The 16,435-nt window shown below is 38.1% G+C and overlaps 1 protein-coding gene across 3 annotated transcripts in view; it reads left to right on the top strand.

The window, feature by feature from the left end:
- Window positions 1-743: 743 nt before the first annotated feature.
- Window positions 744-16,435, top strand: part of MYO3A (myosin IIIA) — a 246,154-nt gene continuing 230,462 nt past the window's right edge. For 2 of the 3 annotated variants that reach the window (XM_038529759.1, XM_038529761.1), the window contains exons 1-2: window positions 744-843; window positions 1,455-1,536. The gene's annotated coding sequence lies outside the window, so the exon portion shown is untranslated. The remainder of the gene's footprint in view (window positions 844-1,454; window positions 1,537-16,435) is intronic. The other variant, XM_038529758.1, reaches the window with a different exon arrangement.

Here is a 16,435-nt window from a genome sequence, read left to right as displayed (position 1 = left end):
CAGTACGTTCCCTGAGGCTGTGCAGGGGACTCGCTCAGCGTGGACCCACTCGTGGAGCTCAGGACTGTCAGGACGGCACCAGCCGGAGGACTGGTGATCACTAGGCGCCTTCCCGAAGCCCAGTTTGCAGCTCATTCGGCCCAAGCCGGACGCCAGGTTCCTTAAACCGCCAAAGACATCTCGTATGTGGGGGCGACTACCTCCTTGGTCACTTATTTTCGGCCTCACGTAGCTTGGGGTAAGTCGGGGGCGGAGGGGGGCGGGGACGCCGCGCATTAAAAAGAGGTGACTTTGGTCCAGGACCCTGGGCCTGTCCCAGCGGGTCCAGGGCTCCAGGGCGCCCCAGGTGGGCGCTGCGCTACCCCCCCGCCACCCCCGCCGCCCCCGTCGCCCCCGTCCCCCCCGTCCCGGGCGCCAGGCCGCGGAGGCTCAGGCAGCCCCGGCCGCAGACGCGCAGGCGGCGGCCAACCCTCTCCGCTCTCCGCGCGCTCCGGGAGCGGCGGCGGGCGCGCGGCGAGCGGGACGCACGTGCCCGCGCCCCGGGAGCCCAGTCGGCGGCGCCCGCTCCCGGCCCAGGGAGGGGTCACGGCCGCGCGGGGCCGGCGGGCAGCCCTCCGAGGGGGCGGGGCCTGCGCGGCGCGGGAGGCGGGGCGCCGGCCGGCCCCGGGGGTCGTGTGGGGGGCGCCCGCGCGCGCCCCGGCCCGGCGCCGAGCCCTCGCAGCGCGGAGATCCGGCGGGCAGCGCGCACCTCGTCCCGGCCGTCCCGGCCGTCCCGGGGGACCTGCGGCGCCGCGCCGGCTTGGCCCGGGAGCTCCGGCTCGGGGCTGGTTTCTCTGGGAGCAGGTCGGTGGGGCGGGGGTTCCTGCAGAGTTCTCTTTCTGAGGACAGAGGAAGTGCAGACGAGAGCATTGTGATCCTTGTTAAGAAATAGGAGAATCCTACCCGAAACGATGTCATTTCAACTTGCCAACAGCCCTGTTTTCCAGTAGTTTCTGTGTGTACCTTGCTGAAGTTTTCCTAAGTGAGGTTTAAGGCAAAAAAAATTTAAGTAATCGTTTATTATAGCTAGGGTGATAACTGGACGTAAGCCTTGAAATAGCCGTTGTATTTGGCACTAAAAAAAAAAAAAAAAAGACTTTGGAAAAGCCGAAGAATCCTCATGGGTTTGTTTCTGCAGTTTTCTTGGCGATTGTAGGTGCTCTTAAAGCATTAAGGGTGTTTTGTTTTGTTTTTAAATAATTCACATTGATCCAGTGACTCTAGGTTTGTTTAGTGCCTATACAGGAAATGAGGCGCTTTGGGCCCGTGTTAGTGGTGTAAAAATGCTAAGACGGGAGAAAAAAGTTACGGTAGTGCCACACTATGTAAATGTTTTAAGTTCACCTTCTAATTATTTTCCCAGCTCCTAGATGCTTATCCGTGTAACACCATGACTTTTTTGTTGTGTGTCGCAGGCCAAGGATCACAGCGGCAGCCTGGACACCTTATCTCTTGTATCTGAGCGTTATTATGCATTACTTTCAGACTTTTCTAAAGGTAGGTGATCAAGTTCACAACATTTCTGGCTTTGCTGGAGCCCAGGTTCCAAGTTTGGACAAATAAATGAGGGTCCGTGTTATTCACGCGTTATTGATTTTTATTACCTTTGAAAAGAATTGTTTTCAAATGGGAGAATTTAGAGATGTATAAGATTTCAACGATAACTTGTTTTTTTATGAATGTATTGATGGGATGTTTAGCATGTGTGAAAAATTACTCTCATTTGTCTTAGTCCTTTTTTTTTATTATTATTGATGGGGTGAAAAAGTGCATAGTGAAAGATAATGAATGGTCTTTCACACCAGCGTTGTATATCTACTTGAAGAGATTTTGGTCACATCGCGAAAGAGGATAGATAGCATTGTCTTGCACTTCCTTTTTCAACTGTATCTTTACAGCCTAAATTTTTTTGTGCAGATGTTTGAAAAGTGACTTATCTGCCAAATCCAAAATATTTGAAGGTCCATTAGTTGCTACCAGTAGTTTGGTGAACAAATAAGTATTTGTAAGTGCAAATCTACTTTAGAGAGTATATGACTGTAGTTTTTTTTTTTTTTTAAGATTTTATGTATTTATTCATGAGAGACAGAGAGAGAAAAAAAGAGGCAGAGACACAGGCAGAGGGAGAAGCAGGCTCCATGCAGGGAGCCCAATGTGGGGCTCTATCCCAGGACTCTAGGATCATGCCCTGAGCCGAAGGCTGACGGGCTGACGCTCAACCGCTGAGCCACCTAAGTGTCCCTATGACTGTAGATTATATAAAGTTTTGATATAAAAATGTTTTATGGGCAGCTCCGGTGGCGCAGCGGTTTAGTGCCGCCTGCAGCCCAGGGTGTGATCCTGGAGACCCTGGATCGAGTCCCACTTCAGGCTCTCTGTGTGGAGCCTGCTTCTCCCTCTGCCTGTATCTCTGCCTCTCTCTCTCTCTCTCTCTCTCTCTGTGTCTCTATGAATAAATAAATAAAATTTTTTAAAAAAATTGTTTTATCATTTTTATAATTTCTGCAGTGTCAGTGCTCTAAATTTTCATTTACAACTTTTTTTTTTTTTAAAACAAAGATCCCTTCATTAGTCTTCCCTTTAGATCTATAATTTGAAAGATTGTTTCTAACAAACTCCCTTTCCTTGGTAATAAGAAACAAACTCAGTTATCTGTCAGAGGGTGGATAGAAGATTTCCATTAGACGTTCAAAATAATTCATGCAAGACCCCTTACCACTTTGGGGACACATTGGGAGTCAGGAACCTCAAGTTGGGCACTATTACTCTTCTAAACTGAAATCATCTATCACCGATCACCAATTTTCTACCATAACCTTTGATCTGACCTTTTTCTTGACTCTACCGTATACCAGCTTTATAACCTTAAAAATTCTCTAATCCCAGTCTTCTTTTCTGAAAATGTGAGTTACAGTAATACCTTTATGGAATATTTCTGATGAGTACTAAATCACATAATGTATATAAAACTGTAAGTACAGTAGGCAGCTGGCATATGGCAGTCAGAAAAATGCTAGCCATCACTATTGTCTGTTTTTCCTGAGATTTGAGGATGATCACACCATGTGGTTAGGTTTATATCTGTTGGTCATTTCTTGACAAATAGCACAAAACCTCATGGAGAAGTCCTTAGGTGATGGCATAAAAGCTGAATTTGGTTTTTGGATATGTTGATTTGGGTCAGATCATTACTTTACAATAATTGAATACCTTTAAATTATTATTTTTTTAAAGATTATTTATTTATTCGAGAAACAGAGAAGCCGAGACACAGGCAGAAGGAGAAGCAGGCAGAGGGAGAAGGAGGCTCCATGCAGAAAGCCTGATGTGGGACTCGATCCTGGATCTCCAGGATCATGCCCTGGGCTGAAGGCAGCACTGAACCACTGAGCCACCCAGGCTGCCCAAATACCTTAAAATTATTTACCAATATTTTAAAATTAGTTCATTTTACATAAATTCCCAAAGTCCTAGCTTTTCCTGAAAAAACAAGAGGGCTAGCAGAGGTAGAGCTTGCATCTGATTGCAGCTAATGCCAGGATGTGGTTGTCCCCTTTGGATGGGGTGCATGTACACCCCAGTGTCCATCAGGCCCCTGCTTTTTTTTTTTTTTTTTTTAGGCCCCTGCTTTTAATTTCCTCCCACCTGCTTCCCTTATGTATTTCACCTCCCTTGCTCCTGCAGACTTTTCAGGCTGTGATTTCTGGAATATACTTTACCAATTTGAATGGATAATTTGTAGGCCAAAACCATAACCCAAATTTTATCTTTAAAAAGAAATGGAGTAATCCTATATTACAATTTATGAAGCATTTCCTTATTTGATACTTAATGCAGAATTAGTTCAGACATGCATTATCATTCCACTTTATGGCTGTGGACATTGAAGCTTAAAGGTTTGTACCAAAGCCTAAAATAGTGTTCTGATGACTTCAAGTGTTTTTGGGTTCTCACTAATGCCACTTTTTAACTCTGGAAAAATTTTCTAGGAAATGATAGCTTTTCTTTTGGTTCTAGCGTTTATTTTAAGCAAGTACTTTTATCCCCATAATTACAAACTAAGAAAATGAGTGGTAGAAAGAAGACATGTATGGAAGTATATAAGTAGACCTTGTTTTCCCTCTCTACAAAGCATCTTTAAGCAAATTGAAGGGAACAAAACATTGATTATGGCTCATTCAAAACAGACCATACATATAACTCAACTAGACAAGGCCTGTTTTAAACCATGCTTTATTACTATGTTATTGGAAAGCTGAAGGGATGTGTGTCCAGTTCATCTGGTCTGCAGTTGGGTTAGACCAGAGATTTCTGTGGATCTGTTGTAAAGTTCTGTGAGAAAGGAAATACCCAGAACTTGTTTGGTGATTCAGCCTGGTGTCTCTGTGAGGTTGTTTATTATGGCAAACAGACTTTGTAGTGGCTTCTTTTAACCAGGAAGGCTTTATTACTTTCAGAATCATGCCAGCAGAATAATCTATACAGTAAATTAAAAGCAGGGATAATTCATCTGTGGGTGTAGTAACCATATGTGATCCTGATGGTATGTATATAAGGGAAGGTCACGCCAGCCATGCAGAGGGTTTGGGAAAGCGGCTAGGCCAAGACAACATGACATCCTGCAGCAAAAGAGGGTTTACAGAGTTCTAAGACCTGTCAGAAGGCAGGGGATCTGAAGACACAGGGAGTGGTGAAGAAAAACTTAGGGTGAGTTTAGGTGTGTCAGAAGGAGCCAGATCATTCAGGATCTGGAGACCACAGTAAGAATATGCATGTTGAAGGCTTGTTAGCAGGAAATAATGTGATCTGATTTTCTGTGTTGAGATCATCCTGGTGCCATGTGGAGAGGGACTATTTAAGTAGCTGACCTGTTGACGTTCCAGCATCTCTTCCATCATAGAAAGGAGCTCCTTTTGAACATAACTTAAACTTTATGTGGTGAAATTGAAACAGCTAAGCAGAAGTGGGTGCATTAAGGGAAGGATCCTCCAGTAATGTTCTGCAAAAATATATGATGAATTTTTTAAAAAGTAAGAATCAGGTATTACGATATTGCTTGGCTTTGAGTAAAGCCACCTGCTACTTTCTTTACATACTGGTATTTTGAGGCTCTAGTGTTTAATGTATGTATTTAACATGTATATTTATCTTAAAAGTTTGAAGTTATTCTTTCTAACCTCCTCTTTAACCATATACAGAATTTAGGAACATTTAAATCCTATTACTACACTTTTCATTATTATTCATTATTATTCACTCTATTAATTTCATTATATTATAATTCATTATTATCTATTGTTGTGTCTTACAGTCAGTGCTAGTTTAGATCTATGTGTATGCGTAATAGTTTCTTTACTGTTTTTGGCAACAAGACCTTTCTTGTGGATCATTACCATTCTTGAAAGGTATCCTTATAAACGTGCTCTTTCTCCAGGGTCATCATTGTTTTGTTTTGTTTTGTTTTGTTTTTAAAGATTTTATTTATTTATTCTTGAGAGACACACAGAGAGAGGCAGAGATATAGGCAGAGGGAGAAGCAGGCTCCATGCAGGGAGCCTGATGTGGGACTTGATCCCAGGACCCTGGGATCATGCCCTGAGCCAAAGACAGACGCTCAACCACAGAGCCACCCAGGCGTCCCAGAGGTCATCATTGTTAAACACAAATTTTCTTTTGGTAAAAAATGTCGTTATCTTGCCTTTGATCTTGAAAGATACTTTTGTGGGTACTTTTGTTTATGAAAATTATTTCCTTTCATTTGAATATATATGTATATATACATATATATATTGAATATTTCATAGTACTGCTTTCTATTGAAATATTAGTAGTCAAGGGGCACCTGTGTGGCTCAGTCAGTTGAGCGTCTTGATTTCTGCTCAGGTCATGATCTCAGGATCCTGGGGTTAAGCTCTGTGTGTGGTTCTCTGCCTAGTGGGACTTTGCTTCTCTTCCTCTCTCTCTCTGCCCCTCCCCCAGCTCTTTCTCTTGCTCTCTCTCTCAAATAAATCTTTAAAAAAAGAAGAAATATCAGCACACATTCTAATTGTTTTCCTCTACATGGAATATATCTTTTCTGTTTGGTTGGTTTTAAGAGCTTTTCTTTGTTTTTGGTGTTTCATGGTTTTATTGTGGTGTGTATCTAACTGTGGATTTCTTTTTATCTACCCTACTTGAACTTCCTAAATTTGAGTGTTCACACCTTTCACCTCTTTAGGAAAACTCTCAGCCATTATCTGTTGCTTTTTCTCCATTTCTCTATTCTCTCCTTCTCAAATGGATTGGATGTGTATTAGACTGAATCAGTCAGGAAAACAATGAATACCGGGTAGTTCAACAGGGAATTTAAGATGGTGCTATGATCTGAATGTTTGTGTCCTCCTGAAATTCCTATGTTGAAATCCTGACCACCAGGGTGATGCTTTTGGGAAGTGGGGCCTTTGGGGGTGATTAGGTCAGGAGGGCAGAGCCTCATGAACAGGATTAGTATTCTTATAAAAGAGACCCCAAAGAGGTAGCTCATGTGAGGTTATTGTGAAAACACAGCTGTCTAGGAAGTGGGGCCTCACCAGACATTGGATCTACCAGTACATGATGTTGGACTTCCCAGCCTCTAGAATTAGGAGAAATAAGTGCTTGTTGTTTATAAGCTGCCCAGTTTATGGTATTTTTGTTATAACAGCCTGAACAGACTAAGGCATACGAAGAATTAATTATAAATGTTTTGGGATATCTGAATACCAGACAGGGCATAGGGATTAAGTTAATGCTTAGCAATAGCAAAAAACTCTTATCACTGCTTGGGCTGTAGGATTGCAATAAGGAGATGGTCTCTTCAGAATCCAGAAGCTGAGGCCATCTTGAACCATGGCAGATTCTAATTTAGACATAGCCACTGATGGAGATATCATAAAACCCAGAGAAAACAGAGGAGAAATATCCTGGTACCCTTTTCTTCTACCATCCAGTCTCCTGCCTGGGAGTCCCACGGACAGAATCTAGCAGAGGAGGAAGCCAAGGGAACAAGTGGTGTGGAAAATACAATTTTGAGATCTCAGCTCCCCAGACTCAGGACATAGAAGGTCATGCATGGATTTGAGGGCAAGCAGACCGTTCCATTCTCCTTTCCATATATTTCAGTTTGGCTTTCATGTTTTTCATTACTTTGTTTCCCTGTACTGCATCCTGGGTAATTTTTTATTGTAATGTGGATTACATACAATTTACCCATTTAATCATTTTAGAATGTGCAGTTCAGTGACATTAAGTACGTTCACATTGTTGTACTGTTATCACCACTATCCATCTCCAGAACTTTTTCAACTTCCTAAACTAAAGCTCTACCCACTAAACAATAATTTCCATTCATTCTCCTTCCTCCATGTCCCTAGTAACCACAATTCTACTTTCTGTCTCTGAGTTTGACTATTCTAGGTACTATGTAGAAATGCAATCATGCAATATTTGCCCTTTTGTGGCTGCCTTTTTTCACTAAGCATAATGTCTTCTAGGCTAACCTCTGTTGTAGCATGTGTTAGAATGTCCTTTCCCTTCTAAGGCTGAATATTCCATTGTATGTACATATAGCATTGTGTTAATGAATCTCTTCCATTCCATTGATGGACAATGGGAGTTGCTCCCACCTTTTAGCTATTGTGAGTAATACTTCTGTGAACATGAATTTGCATATATCTCTTTGATAACATGCTTTTGGTTCTTTTGAATACATACCCAAAAGCAGAATTGTTGGTAATTCTGTGTTTTTCTTTTCTTTTTTTTTTTTATTTTAAAGATTTTATTTATTCATGAGAGAAAGAGAGAGAGAGAGAGGCAGAGATGCAGGCAGAGGGAGAAGCAGGCTCCATGCAGGGAGCCTGACGTGGGATTTGATCCCGGGTCTCCAGGATCACGCCCTGGGCTGAAGGCAGACACTTAACCACTGAGCCGCCCAGGGATCCCTTCTGTGTTTTTCTGAAGAACCATTATCTCATTTTCCATAGTAGCTGTACTATTTTACATTTCCACAATGCACAAAAGTTCCAATTTCTCCCAACCTCAACAACACTTGTTTTCTGTGTTTTTGTTAATAGCCATCCTAATGGGTATGAAGTAGCATCTCATTATGGTTTTGATTTGCATTTTCCTAATGAGTAGTGGTGATGAGCATCGTTTCATTTGCTTATTGTCCATTTGAATATCTGTTTGGACAAATATCTCTTCAAGTCCTTTGCCCACATTTTAAATTGGGTTATTTTGTTATGTTGGTGGAGTTCTTTTTATATTCTGGTTAACCCTTTATGAGATACATGATTTGTAAATATTTTCTTCAATTCTGCAGGTTTTTTCATTCTGTTGATAGTGCCCTTTGATGCACAAGAGCTTTTAATTATTATGAAATCCAGTCTGTTTTATCTGTTGCCTGTGTTTTGGTGTCCTATCCAAGAAATCATTGCCAAATTCACTGTTACGAAGCTTTTCCCCTATGTTTTCTTCTAAGTTCTTTAGTTTTAGGTCTTATGTTTAAGTCTTTGATACATTTGGGGTTAATTTTTTCTTTCTTTTTTTTTTAAAGATTTATTTATTGATTTGAGAGAGAGAGAGAGAGAGAGAGAGATTGAGAGATTGAGCATGGTGGTAAGGGGTAGAGGGAGAGAGAGAGAGAGAATCCCAAACAGACTTCTTGCTGAGCCCAGGCCCCATGCAGGGGTGGGGTGGGTGTTGGGTTAATTTTTTGTATATGGCGTAACATAAAGATTCAGCTTCATTCTTTTACATATGGTTGTCCAGTTTTCTCAACCCCGGTTGTTGAAAAGATTGTTCTTTCCCTATTTAATTATCTTGGCAGTCTTGTTGAAAATCATTTGACCATGTATATGAAGTTTCATTTCTGGGCTCTTTAATTTATTCTTTTGGTCTATATGCCAGGATCACACTCTTTTGGTTACTGTAGCTTTGAAATAAGTTTTGAAATCAGGATGTGTTGAAACCTCCAAATTTATCCTTCTTTGTAGGATTTTTTGGGTTATTTGAAGTTCTTAGAGATTCCATGTGAGTTTTAGGATTTTTTTTTCTATTTGTTTCTGGGATTTTCGTAGGGAATGCATCTGTAGATTGTTTGAGGTAGTATTGACATCTTAACGGTATCAAGTCTTCCAATATGTGAGCACAGGATGTCTCTACATTTCGTTGTTTCTTGTTTAATTTCTTTCAGCAATGTTTCGTAGTTTGCACTATACAAGTCTCTTGTCTTGCCTCCTTGCTTAAATTTATTCCTAAGTATTTTTTTCTTTTTGATGCTATTGTAAATAGAATTGTTTTCTGAATTTCCTTCTCAGATTCATTGTTAATGTATAGAAATTAAACTGATTTTGCATCCTACAACTTTCCTGAATTCATTGATTAGTTCTAATGATCCTTTTGTGGCTTCTTTAGGGCTTTCTACATAGAATATCAAGTCATCTGTGAATAGAGAAATAGGGATAATTTTAATTTTCCCTTCCAATTTGAACGTCTTTTTTTTTTTTTACTTTTGATATGGAAATGCTTTATTCTTTTTTAAATTTAATTTTATTTACATTTGATTAATTAACATATAGTGTATTATTAGTTTCATAGGTAGAGTTCATTGATTCATCTGTTTAATATAACACCCAGTGTTCATTACACATTCCCTCCTTAATGCCCATCATCCAATTACCCCATCACCCCATCCCTCCAGGAACCTTCAGTTTGTTTCCTATGGTTAAGTGTTTGGTTTGTCTCTGTTTTTTATTTTTCCCTCTCTTCCTCTATGCTCATCTGTTTTGTATCTTAAATTACACATATGAGTGAAATTATATGATAATTGTCTTTCTCTGATTGACTTATTTCACTTAGCATAATACCCTCTAGTTCTATCCACATTGCAGATGTCAAGATTTAATTTTTTGATGGCTGAGTAATATTCCATTGTGTGTGTATGTGTGTGTATGCACACAACATCTTTATCCATGGATGTCTTTTATTTCTTTTTCTTGACTACTTGCATTGGTGAGGACTTCTGGTACTTTGTTGAGTAGAAATGGTGAAAGTAGGCCTTGTTGCCTGTTCCTGTTCTTAGAGGAAAGGCTTTCAGTCTTTCACCAAAGAGTGTGATGTTAGCTATAGGTTTTTTATAGATGTCCAGGGAGTTTTCTTTACTATGTCCAGGGAGGGTTCTTCTATTCTTAGTTTTTTTTTTTTTTTTAAATCTTGAATGAGTATTAAATTTTATCAAATGTGTTTCTGCATCAATTTAAATGATCATTTTTTTACATTTCATTTTGTTAATGCCATGTGTTACATTGATTGATTTTCATATATTGAACCATTCTTGCATTCCAAGAATAAATCCCACTTGGTCATTGTATATGACTCTTTGGCTGTGCCATTGAGACACTTTGAATATGCTATTGAATTCAGAGTGGTGGTATTTTTTTTTAATTTTTATTTATTTATGATAGTCACAGAGAGAGAGAGAGGCAGAGACATAGGCAGAGGGAGAAGCAGGCTCCATGCACCGGGAGCCCAACGTGGGATTCGATCCTGGGTCTCCAGGATCGCGCCCTGGGCCAAAGGCAGGCGCCAAACCACTGCGCCACCCAGGGATCCCGAGTGGTGGTATTTTATTTGAAGATTTTTGTCTCATTGCTTATTGGGTTATTGGTTTGCAGCATTCTTTTCTTTGCCTGGCTTTGCTATCAGGGTAATGCTACCCTCATAGAATGAGTTAGGCACTGCTAAGTCCTCCTAAATTTTTTGGAAGAGTTTAAAGATTCTTAGTACTTGTTTTTTAAGAGCTTAAGGTGTTAATTTTTGTGTAGGGTGTTAATTTTTCCTTTAATGTTTAGTAGAATTAACCAGTAAACCCATGTAGTCCTGGGCTTCTTTTGTTGTTGACATGTGTTTGATTACTGATTCAATTTCCTTACTTGTTATAGGTCCATTCAGATTTTTAATTTTTTCATGATTAAGTCTTGGAAGATTTTGTGTTCCTAAGAATTTACCCATTTTATCTAGTTTATCCACTCTGTGGGCATGTAAATTTTCCTAGTTCAATCCTTTCTATTTTTATGAAATCAGTAGTAATGCTCGCTGTTTCATTTCTGGTTTTACTTATTTATATCTTCTCCATTTTTTTCTTAGTCAGTGTACTGACTAAAATTTGTTAACTTTATCTCTTGAAGAACAAACTCTTGGTTTTGTTGGGTTTTCTCTTTTCTTTTTTACTTATCACTGCTCTAATAATCTGTTATTTCCTTTTTTTACTTTTGGCTTTCATGTGTTCCTCTTCCTCTAATTCTAGTTTTAGGGTATGAAATTAGGACTTGAGATTTTTCTTCTTTTTTAACATAAGCTTCTATACCAATAAACTTGCCTCTTTGCACTGCTTTTGCTGCATACCTCAGGTTTTGCTATGTTGTATTTTTATTTGCTTCAAGATATTTTCTAATTTTCCTTGTTTCTTGTAGGACTCATTAGTCGTTTAATAGTGTGTTGTTTAATTTCCACATAAATGTGGATTTTCCAGTTTTCCAGAATTTAGACAGAATGATGTCTAAGTTTATTATGTTCCTAGTGAAAAAGGTATTCTGTATGCTTTCAGTCTTTTACATTTACTAAGACTTGTCTTATGGCCTAACATATGGTTTATCTTGAAGAACGTTCCATCTACACTTGAGAAAAATGTGTATTCTGCTATTGTTAAATGGAACATTCTGTATGTGTCTGTATAGACCACCAATTGATCTATAGTGTTGTTCAAGTCCTATGTTTCCGTACTGATCTCTGTCCCATTGTTTTATCTGTTACTGAAGGCAGGGTACTAAAGTTTCCTGCTACTATTGGAGAGCTATTTATTTCTCCTTCAATTATATCACATTTGTTTCATATATTTTGGAGCTCTGATGTTTTGTGCATCTATATAATTGTTATAACTTGATGAGTTAATCCTTTTAGCATTATATAGTGTCTAGCATCTTTCATTTCAACCTGAAGGATTTCAACTCTCTTTAGCAGTTCTTGTAGGACATATTTAGTGGTAATGAACTCCCTCAGCTTTTATTTATTTAGGGAAGTGTTCATGTCTCTCATTTTTAGGACAGTTTTGCTGCATATAAAATTCTCAGTTTACAAGTTTTTCTTTCATCACATTAACTATATTATTCCACTCCCTTCTGACTTAAAAGATTTCTGCTGGGAAATCATGTGAATGATGAATTGCTTTTCTCTTGCTGCCATCAAAATTCCTTCTTTGTCTTTGACTTTTGACAGCTACATTATAATGTATTTCAGTGTGGGTTTCTTTGGATTTATCCTTGCAGTTTGTTGGGCCTCTTGGATCTGTAGATCCATCTACATGGATTTGTACATCCCTGTCTTTTCCTTAAATTTACAATGTTTTCAGCTATCACTTCTTCAAATAATCTCTCTGCCTCATTCTCCTTCTTCTAGTACTGATAATGCTTATGTTGGTTCTTCTGAACTCGTAAATCCCTTAGGCTCTGTTCATTTTTCTACATTCTTTTTTCCCCTCAGACTTGATAATTTCAAATGACTTGTCTTCAAGTTTGCTGGTTTTCTTCTGTCTGTTCAAATCTGTTTAAACCCCTCTAGGCAATTTTTCAATTCATTTATTTTAATTTGCATATCCAGGGTTTTTGTTTGGTTCTTTTTTTTTTTTTAATAATTTATCTTTCTTTGTAGGTACTCTCAAGTGTTCCCTCTATCTCTAGTCTCTGAAGATAGATTGCATAAGATGACATACTTTTTAAAATATTGGATTCAATTCCTTGGTAAAATCATGTGAAATTTTTCTATTCATTTCTATCCAGCATTCAAGAAATACTTAGAGAGTACTTCCTCTGTGCCTGTCATGGAATTAGAATCTTTGGGATATATCATTGAACAACCTGGATAAAATTTCCATGCTCATGGGCTTACATTCTAGTAGTATAGAAAAACAATAAATAAAACATAATAAATAGGAAGTGATGTAGTATGAAAGGAGGTAAAAAGTGTTATGAAAATAGAGCAGGGAAAGACCAGGAATTTGGAGGTAGGATGGAGTGGAAGAGGGCAGGTTGGCATTTTAAACAGGATGGTTAGGATAGGACTTATTTAGGAGGTGATGGCTGATGCAAGTATTAAAGGAAGTGAGGGACTAGGCGATATTGGTATCTGGAGAAAGAGCATTCCAGGCAGAACGAAGACACAGACCAATGGGAGATCACTCCTGCTGTGTTTTAAAATAAGCATGAAGGCAGTTTGGTTATTTTAGTAAAGCAGAATGAAGTGCAGGTGTACAAAATAGTCAAAATAAGTGTTGAGGTGAATGATAAGATCCTGAAGTAAGATACTTTTTTTCACTATATTATGGTCTTTTTTCTATCATGAAAAAAAAAAACCCTCAGCAGCTCGATAAGTCAACTTATTTTATTTTTTTAAAGATTTATTTATTTTTTCATGAGAGAGACAGAGACAAAGGCAGAGAGAGAAGCAGGCACCCTGCAGGGTCCAGCACTCTGGGATCACTCCCTGAGCCAAAGGCAGATGCTCAACCATTGAGCCATCCAGGCATCCCTATAATAAATCAATTTAAAAAGATGATGATCTAGCTTTTAAAATGGAAGTACCTTTCTGGAATTATGGTAAATACATATGTCAAAATATAGTAAGTATATATGCCAAAAAGTTATTTAGCATATATGATCATATAATTAAGAAGTTAGTTTTCATTTTATGAGCTAGAGACTTATTTTTTATTCTGTGAGTATTAAAGGGTTAGAAAAAAAAAAAGGATTCATTGCCATGTAGAATACTACTGTAATCATTAAATAATTAGTTGTTTACTAACTCACATTTTAATTTAATATTCTTAAATAATCAGTAGTAGAAAAAGTACAGTTTAATATTCAGAAGACTTGCTTCTATTCTAAGTTTTTGAATTCTTTAGTGTTTAATTTTGAGGAAGTCATTTGAGGCTTCATTTTACCTACTTGTTGGGAGTTTGGTTTTTTTAAATAAGATTTCACTAGGTGTGCTTTTGCTATTCTGTGATTATTGTTTTATAATGTTTTATAATATAACAATGCACTACTTTAAATATTTGTCTTACCAATAATTGTTAAAGAGGAAATTATGTTTTGGACAACCTTTAGTTCATGTTTAATGTCCAGCTCCAATACTGCTTATTTTCTGTATCTTTTCAATATCACTTCAGAATTAATTGCATTTTCACCTGGCCTACTCTAGCACTTTATGCTTGTTTCTATTATCTATCACTTTTCATATTATTACTTAGATATATCTATCTTTAAGTTGCATATCTTTGTATCCCCAGGACTCTAAAATACTCTAAACTCATTAGGTGTTCAGTCATTCTTAATTGAATTCTTATGCCTGTATATTTAAATACCAGGAGTTAATTTCTAATAATTAATGTAGGAGAAATTAAAACCGTGTTCAATAACACTACCACTTGAAAGGCAGTATCCCATATAATGAATGTTTCTTGTGGTTAAAAACGCTTATTTCAGGCATTTAACAAGATTTAATTTGGTCTTTTGGTCTAACTTTTACATTATATGGGTGGCATAAATGCTTATTTGCATGACTCAAGCATATAAATGTAAGAAGTAGTTATCTTGTCACTGATTGTGAAATCACTAAAGTGGATGATTATTACTGATTACTTCTTATTTATTCCATTGCATTTTGGATCAAAGGCACAAATTTCATAAAGATTAAGTGTTCTAAGAACTATTCATAAGTGTGTTTTTATATAGTGATGTAATTTTTAGCAGGCATTCATAGCCATTTACAAGATGATGTGCCCTTAAGTATAATGAATCAGAACATGATCGTTATTTTGTTCAGATTTTCAAATTCTTTTCAGCTCTCCCTAATCCTTATTTTTCTCCCTCATTTAAAAACTTCTTTTGAAGAACCACATTGATTAATTTATTCAACAGCTGTAATATTTAGCATCTACTATATGCCGGGCATAGAGTCAGGCATTATTAGATTTGGAGGTGAACAAGATAGCTAAGGTCTATGTTATCAGAACAGGTAAACATTTGCCCATTTTGCCAAATTTACTAATTGCCCACCATATGCTAGGCATTGTTCTGGGATTTGCAGATACAGTAGTTAAAAAAAAAAGTCTCTACCCTGTTGTAGCTTACATTCTAAAGGAAAAATAAAATATGTGGGGAAAGCTAACTTTATGTAGCTTTCCTTCTTTCTTTCTTTCTTTCTTTCTTTCTTTCTTTCTTTCTTTCTCTTTCTCTTTCTTTCTCTTTCTTCTTTCTCTTTCTTTCTTTCTTTCTTTCTTTCTTTCTTTCTTTCTTTCTTTCTTTCTTTCTTTCTTTCTTTCTTTCTTTTCTCTTTCAAGATTTTATTTATTTATTCATGAGAGACACAGAGAGAAAGAGACAATAGGCAGAGGGAGAAGCAGGCTCCCTGTAGGGACCCCAGGATCAGGACCTGAGCCAAAGGGCACCGCTCAACCCCAGGTGCCTCCCAAGAAAGGCCTTTCTAAGAAAGTGATATTTGAGTCAAGATCTGAAGGTGGGAAGGAACTGAAGAAACAGATTAATGGAGGCCAAACAGCAAACTTCAATGATAGGTAATGAGAATGAACTCATGTTTGATGCGCATTGGTATGTGGTTTTCTGGATGAAAAGTTCGTGGTGTTAAGGCATTTATTGTGGCTTTTATCTTTTAAATTGTTAAATAAGGGCATCAGTTGGGAAATTTCATGGGAGAAGATAGAGAAAAACGCTTTGTTTGAAAAGAGAAAAATGTGAGCAGAGAGATCACTGTGGAATATTGAGAAAGGAATAGGCAAACTAGGGAAGCACAGTAGGACATTTAGTGAGTGGTGAGGGTCTGTGTAGGTTTGTTATCTGAAGTGGAACCAGTCAATGTGGCTGGGTAGTTTTCTCTAACTATAGGCACAAGTGTGAAGAAATATAGGGTTTAACCAGAATTGGGGTTTTTTGTTTGTTTTTTTAATCCTGGGAAACTGATGGTAGAGAAAGAGGAACAAGAGTGTTGAGAGTATTTGCAAGGAAGTCCTAATAATTCAAGCTATAGAATTTATGCTGGTAAAGAAGCAAATGGAGAAGGAATGAAGAATGAATAGGGTTGGTGGCAATATGGAAAGTAAGAACTCAGCAGATCCGTGGTGTGGCTGAGATTGAAAATTGTGGTTAGACAAATGGATTTCATGGGCTAACCTTATTATATAGTATTAATACCTATTAGTTAATAGATGTATTTCTGCGTGTTCACGTACACATACAAGCACAACTGTAGGCAACTCTTTAACTTTGAAGATAGTGAGGGTTTGCACAGATAATTGAACAACTATAAG

The sequence above is a fragment of the Canis lupus genome, chromosome 2 (assembly GCF_011100685.1).
Source record: "Canis lupus familiaris isolate Mischka breed German Shepherd chromosome 2, alternate assembly UU_Cfam_GSD_1.0, whole genome shotgun sequence".
In the NCBI taxonomy this organism is placed as follows: Eukaryota; Metazoa; Chordata; class Mammalia; order Carnivora; family Canidae; genus Canis; species Canis lupus.
Note: the sequence above shows the minus strand (reverse complement) of the source record. Positions and strands in the feature narration are given on the sequence as shown.